Here is a 7,440-nt window from a genome sequence, read left to right on the forward strand (position 1 = left end):
AAAAAAAAAAAAAAAAAAAGCATAGCAGCAGACTGTATTGAACATTTAATACGGGCCGGTCTGGTCTGTTCTAATGCATCATGATTTTTACTACTCTATCTCAAGATTTCTTCACTTGCGCCCTGAGCACCTTTGGTAATCTAATAAAACCTGTAGCTGCAGTCTTAAAATAGCTCATATTTCTAAATGCATGGAATTAAATATATAGGATTAACCTAGCACAGTGGCTTACACCTGTAAACCCAGTAGTTTGGGAGACCTAGGCTTGCTTGGGTCCAAGAGCTGGAGACCAGCCTGGGCAACACAGTGAGACCTTGTCTTTCCAAAAAATATAGATATATATTTAACAGCTGGTTCTAGTGGGAAGTACCTATAGTGCTAGCTATTTCAAGGCAGGCTGGGTGGATCACGGGAGCCCAGGAGTTTGAGGTTACAGTGAGTTCTGATCATGCCACCACACACTCCAGCCTGGGAGACAGAGCAAGGCCCTGTCTCCAAATATATATATATATATATGTTACATATATAATATATGTAATAGTTAAGAAATATATACATATAAATTGTTCAAGATATTTGCAACAACTCTACTGAGTATGAAAATATCTTTAATTTCAATAGGAAACAAAGCCGTAGGTTCTGATAATACTGCTGTGGTTTGTTGCCTGCGTTTATAATTGAAAGAAACTAAACTGTTCTGAGGTTTAATAGACATAAAGTTACAATTTTTTCAATACAAGGTTCACAGATGCTGAAATTTTGTGGACTCCAGATTAAGAACACTTGCTCCACAACAACCCCACCAACTAGATTCCATTGTAACAATTTTCAGATAAAGAAATTAAGGCCCAAAGAATGTGAACATTGACACCAGCTCTACAGCCATGCTTATGTTAGGCTGCCTTTGTTATAGTTTTCAAACAAATCTCAATTTTCTATATCCCAGGCATTTGATTTCCCACTATTATGTGAACATTTTGCCCATAGTAGCTGTCACTCCTGTTAAAAGAAAAACTTGAGACAAATTAAACTTTACAGCTTATTTCAGTAAAGAACAATTTATAAATCTGCAGCACTCTGAACCAGAAGCATTCAGAAAGCTCTCCTCCAGTGGCCTGAGAGCAAGCTTCTATAGACTAAACAAGGAAGGAAAGTAAGGAAATTACCTGATTGGCTACAGCTAGGTTTGCCTTATTTGGTCATGGTTTAATAAGACATTTGCCTATGTGGCTGGTGGGAGGTCCCTAGTTGTATAACCAATGATCCTGTTGTTGGCTGTTCGTGATTGCCTGAGACTCGTGGGCTTTTTTAATAAGTCAGTTACAAGAACTGTTTCCAAGTGCCTGTGTGCTTACGTAAGAGCTCCAGGTAAGCAACAACCCTAGGCTAATGGCCTTTTGCTTATTTTTGCTTTAATACTCCAAAAACAATGGTTCCTTGGTTTTCCCTTGAGACATAAAAATGGCCTCAACTTTTGTCTGTTTGGAGATGAGTAAATTTATTATCTGTATCAGTTAAATATTGACATCCAGATATACTCAATGTAATCACAACTCATTATCTTTCCCTTTCTCTCCCCAGCTTGTCTTAATTTCTTTATTGGAAACAGTGGTACTTCCATCCTTCTAATTACCAAGTTTCAGAGCGTCAGAGCTGTCTTCCATTTTCCCCATTTTCCCCAACTATGCTGCCTTTATATTCAGTTTCCAAGTTACCCTCCCTCTACAGGGTCTTAGAAATTTGTTTGCTATTTCCCGGTGTGTAACTCTAGCATTCATTAGAAACACATGAGATGTCATTATTAGTTGACCCTCCTTCCCTTACTTACGCTGATGACAAGAGTCAAACTCTGTAAAATAGTTAAGGAGATTTATTCTGAGCCAAGTATGAGTGACCATGGCCCATGACACAGCTCTCAGGAGGAGGAACTGAGAACATGTGCCCATGGTGGTAGGGGTACAGCTTGGTTTTATATATTTTAGAGAGGCATGAGACACCAATCAAATACATTTAAGAAATACATTGGTTGATTCAGAAAGGCAGGACAACTTAAAGTGGGTGGCCTGGCTATAGGTAAATTTAAACATTTTTCTGGTTGACAATTGGTTGAATTTATCTGAAGACCTGGGATCAATGGAAAGGAATGTTTAGATTAAGGTATAGGATTGTGGAGACCAGTTTTATTGTGCAGAGGAATCTCTCAGCAGACTTCAGAGAGCAGGTTGTACAATGTTTCTTATCGTACCTAAAAGGGTGCCTTGCTCTTAGTTGATTATCTTACCAGATCTGCAAACAAAGGAAGAAAAACAAAGGGCAGAGGAGATTCTCCATAGAATGTGGATTTTTCCCACAAGAGACTTTTCAGGGCAATTTCAAGGTATGGCAAGGAAATATATTTTTTCCCTTGTCTCATAACGTTATGCCAGAGTCAGACTGAAAAGTAAGTTATGGTATATAGGGTCAAATAAAAGACATCTGATGAGAATTTATGGTTTGTAGGGCATGACTCCCCAGACCCCTTGGAAGAAATTTGGGCAAGATAGAAAATCAGAGTTTAGTTTTCACTTACAGTCTCACCATCCTCCTATACCACCATAATCCAAGACTCCTTAATCCTGCTTTCCTGCATTTTTTTTTTCTTATTTTTGAGATGGAGTCTTGCTCTGTTGCCCAGGCTGGAGTGCAGTGGCATAATCTCGGCTCACTGCAAGCTCCCCCTTCTGGGTTCAAGCAATTCTCCTGCCTCAGCCTCCTGAGTAGCTGGGATGACAGGTGCCCACCACCACACCTGGCTAATTTTTGTGTTTTTAGTAGAGATGGGCTTTCACGATGCTGGCCAGGCTGGTCTCAAACTCCCGACCTCATGATCCACCCCTGCCTTGGCCTCCCAAAGTGCTGGGATTACAGGCTTGAGCCACTGCACTCGGACCCCCTACGTTCATTTTTTAGTAAAGTGTCCACAGTGATCCTTTTAATACATAAATCAGTGTAAAGTATTACCTCTGTCCTTACCAGCAAATGCAAAACCTTCCATGGTCTCAGAACTTTACATTACTTTCTAACTGGCTACCTTTTCTGACATTATTTTCTATTTTTCTTCTGCTTTCTCATGCCACTCCAGCAAGGCTAGCTGTGCTGCTTTCCCAAATATGCCATGCATACTCTGTCTCTGCACTTTGTATTGCTGTTCCCTTTGTTGGAACTCTTTTCACCTAGATCAGTGGTGCCCAATATTTTGGCTTCCCTGGGGCATATTGGAAAAATAACTGTCATGGGCCACATATAAAATATACTCACTAACACTAATAGCTGATGAGCTAAAAAATATGCAAATTAACTCAGGTTTTCAAAAAGTTTATGAATTTGTATGGGGCCACATTCAAGGCTGTCCTGAGTTGCATGCCGCCTGCAGGCCACGAGTTGGACAAGTTTGACCGACACAGATGTTCACAGGGTATACTTCATCACTTTATTCAAGTCAAGGCTCTGATCTAAGATGTCATCTCCTACTTTCCCAAACACCCCTATATTGAAAATAAACTCCTTATCTTTTACACACACACTCCTTAACTTTTTATAGTACTGCTACTATCGCTTCCTGACATTATGCTATTATTTCATTTATTTCTAGTCTTTCCCAGTTAGGATGTAAACTCTATGGCACAGGAGCTTCGCATTCATGCTCTCTAGAATAGTGCCTGCTTTGCTTTCAATAGCATCCATCTCTAGCTAACAATATGCTGTTGTACTCATTTGTGTCTTTTCCTCTTAGAATGTAAGCTCTAGGAAAGTAGAGATTTTGTTTTCTTCACCTTTTAGTCCACACTACCCAGAATACAGCACTTGTTGAATAAATGGATAAATCCCACCCATTCTCTGTTTATTCCCCAAAGCACAGCACTAATCATGTCCCACTCCTTATTCCAAAGATTGTCAGTGATATTCTACTAGGTTCAAAAGGAGGTCCAAACTCTTGAAAGTGATTTATAACTAACCCGAACTCTTTATCCTTGCTTTAAAATGTAACCCTTCAAACTGGAGTGTACAAAGACTTTCTAAAAACTATATAGTCTCAATGGTTTTACAAACATTAATTTCCAGAATCTAAACTGCTATATATGATTCCATTTATTTGAATTTTTTTTAATATTTTTTTAAAAATTATCATAGAAACAGTGATAATTTACTTAACACATGAAACCAGTTTAGGAAATATTGCAGCAAACTATGCCCTGAGAAGGACTCTGTACACCTGTATTTAAGTCCTTGTGGATGAACTGTAAACTGGCTTAACAGACAAAATTAAAAACCTAATTTAATAGTATGCACCTATAAAAATAGTTGAGTGTTGGCAGCCATACTTCAACCGCTCATAGACTGCTGAATGTTCAAACTGTGTTCAAATACGGCAAACACCAAGCTGTAACCAATCACTGTTTCTGTACCTCACCTCCAATTCCTATACGTCACTGTACCCTTTTTGTCTATAAATTTGTTCAGACCATGAGGCACCCCTGGAGTCTCTGTCAATCTGCTGATTCTGGAGGCTGCCCAATTTATAAATTGTTCATTGCTCAATTAAACTCCTTTAAATTTCATTCAGCTGCAGTTTTTATCACAAATTTTAACCATGAGAAATTTAACACTAGTTTTGTATAAACCTAAATACTGTGCTGTTACTATTTCTATAGCATGAAAGTTAATTCTACAGACTCTTTAAATAGTGCCCAAAGTTATTATTTTATCTTGGGACTAAGATCTTTCCTTTTTATCTCATAATTATAGTAATGAAGGCTGTGAAAGGAAAATAAATCTCAAGACCCCAAACTTACTGGCCAAAGTGAAAGGCCAAACTGGGAACTGGGTCATGCAAACCGCCTCTCATGTTGTTCCTGGCAAAGCAGGAGCATGGCCATCTTGGACAAGCACTGCCATTCTAAAGGTCCCCTTGACCAAAAATGCCTAAATCCAACACAAAAGCCTTCACCATAAACCACAAATGACACCAACCAGAAACATTTCAACTCTGAGATAAACTGCTCTCTGACTAGAGACATGCCAGCCCTGAGATAAGCTCCCCTGTGACTGGAGAGATGTCAGCCCCAAGATAACCTCCTGTCTGACCATAGACATTCCAACCCTGCAATAAACTTCTCCACACAGAAACATTCTGAGCCCTCTGTCACCAGGAACACTTAAATATTCTTAGTCTATAAGAGACACTGCTCCTGACAGAAGTCAGCCAGATGCCTCTCTCAAGTTTATTCTCCAAAATAAACCTATCTTTGACTGTTGAGCTGCTTCTTGTGTTTCTCTCTTCGTTAACATTTACAATTCCTAAATAAGACAGTGACAAAGATAAAAAGCTACATACCTCCCTCACAAGTTGTCCACAGGGAAATTCCTTGTGGGCCTTAAGATCTTTACTCTAAAACAGTTCTGTTGAATTTTACCCTAGGGATGTAAATTGAGTTTATCTTCACAAGTACTGAAGAAGGGACAGAGCTCAAAGTCATCCCTCTATTCACCTGAGACAAATGCATATCTGATTGCTTCTTCTGCAATTTAGGTTATGTAAAAATGCAGATTCACTGAGGTACATAAAAGCGTAAGTGACTCTCCACTCACCTGTATTAATATTTTCTTTTCTATTTTTTTTTTTTTTTTTGAAATGGAGCCTTTCTCTGTCACCCAGACTGGGATGCAGTGGCACAATCTTGGCTCACTGCAACCTCCACTTCCTGGGTTCAAGCAATTCTCCTGCCTCAGCCTCCTAAGTAGCTGGGATTACAGGGGGCTCACCACCACACACAGCTAATTTTTGTATTTTCAGTAGAGACGGCGTTTCAGCATGTTGGCCAGGATGGTCTCTATCCCTTGACTTTGTGATCCACAAGCCTTAGCCTTCCAAAGTGCTAGGATTACAGGCATGAGCCACTTCACCCGGCCTAATCAATTTCCATGCTGCTGATAAAGATATACCCAAGACTGGGAAGAAAAAGAGGTTTAATGGACTTATAGTTCCATGTGGCTGGGGAGGCCTCATAATCATAGTGGAAGATAAGGAGGAGCAAGTCACGTCTTACATGGATGGTGGCAGGCAAAGAGAGAGAACTTGTACAGGGAAATTCCCATTTTTAAAACCATCAGATTGGGCCAGGCACAGTGGCTCATTCCTGTAATCAAAGCACTTTGGGAGGCCAAGGCAGGAGGATCACCTGAAGTCAGGAGTTCAAGACCAGCCTGGCCAACATGGTGAAACCCTGTCTCTACTAAAAACACAAAAATTAGCTGGGTGTGGTGGCAGGCGCCTATAATCCTGGCTACTCAGAAGGCTGAGGCAGAAGAATTGCTTGAACCCAGGAAGGAGAGGTTGCAGTGAGCCAAGATCACAGTGTTGCACTTCAGCCTGGGCAACAAGAGCAAAACTCCATCTCAAAAAAAAAAAAGGAAAAATAAAAAATATCGTCTATCTCTTGAGACTTATTCATTAGCACAAGAACAGTACAGAAAAGACCTGCCCTGATGATTCAATTATCCCCAACTGGGTCCCCCCACAACACGTGGGATTTATGGGAGCTAAAAGATGAGATTTGGGAGGGAATATTGAGCCAAACCATATCATCTGTAAATTTTGAAAGACTGATTAAAGACTCAAAAGAATGCAAACTTTTGTCCCATATCTGCCCACACCCTTTTTAAATTTCTTTCTCTCTCCCTAATACCTGTCCTTTTTACTTTAAATATTGAGGTTCCCAGACCCACTTGAGTAAAACATGGACCACAGTTTTTCCTGTGGATCTACAGTCCTTCCTGGTCTTATCATTAACTTTGGCAAATAAACCTAAAATGATTGAGATTTGCCTCATTTTCTCTGATTTACATAATGCACTTCTGAACCTCCACAGTTGTAAAATAAATGAAACACAGTATTTTTCTTTTTTTAAGTAATTTGAGTGTTTATGCTAGTAATTCCCAGAGTTCATGTATACCAACAAAATGAATTTTTTGATTTGCTATTCTTTAAATTTTTCCGAGTACAAGAAAAAGAGAGGCAAAGGAACAGAAAAAGAAAAAATAAGTAAAAAGGGAACCAAGTTCAGGTAAATATTAAATTATCATTATCTGCAAGGACAAGAAAAAAATTTAGGTGCATTTGACATATATAAACACAAAAAAGAGTAAGTCATTGACAATTTTGTCAAGGCATATAATTAAGAAGCCAGGGATTGGCCTGGTGCAGTGGTTCATGTCTGTAATCCCAGAACTTTGAGAGGCCAAGGCAGGAGGATCACAAGATCAGAAGATCGAGACCATCATGGCCTAAAGAGTGAAACCCTGTCTCAGAAAACAAAACAAAACAAAACACTCACCTACTGCTACCAGTTTGTGTTCTTAAATTGTCTAAGCACTTGCCTAAATGCATTTTAACATTAGGGC

Source organism: Cebus imitator, unplaced genomic scaffold (assembly GCF_001604975.1).
Source record: "Cebus imitator isolate Cc_AM_T3 unplaced genomic scaffold, Cebus_imitator-1.0 Scaffold5, whole genome shotgun sequence".
Classification (NCBI taxonomy): Eukaryota; Metazoa; Chordata; class Mammalia; order Primates; family Cebidae; genus Cebus; species Cebus imitator.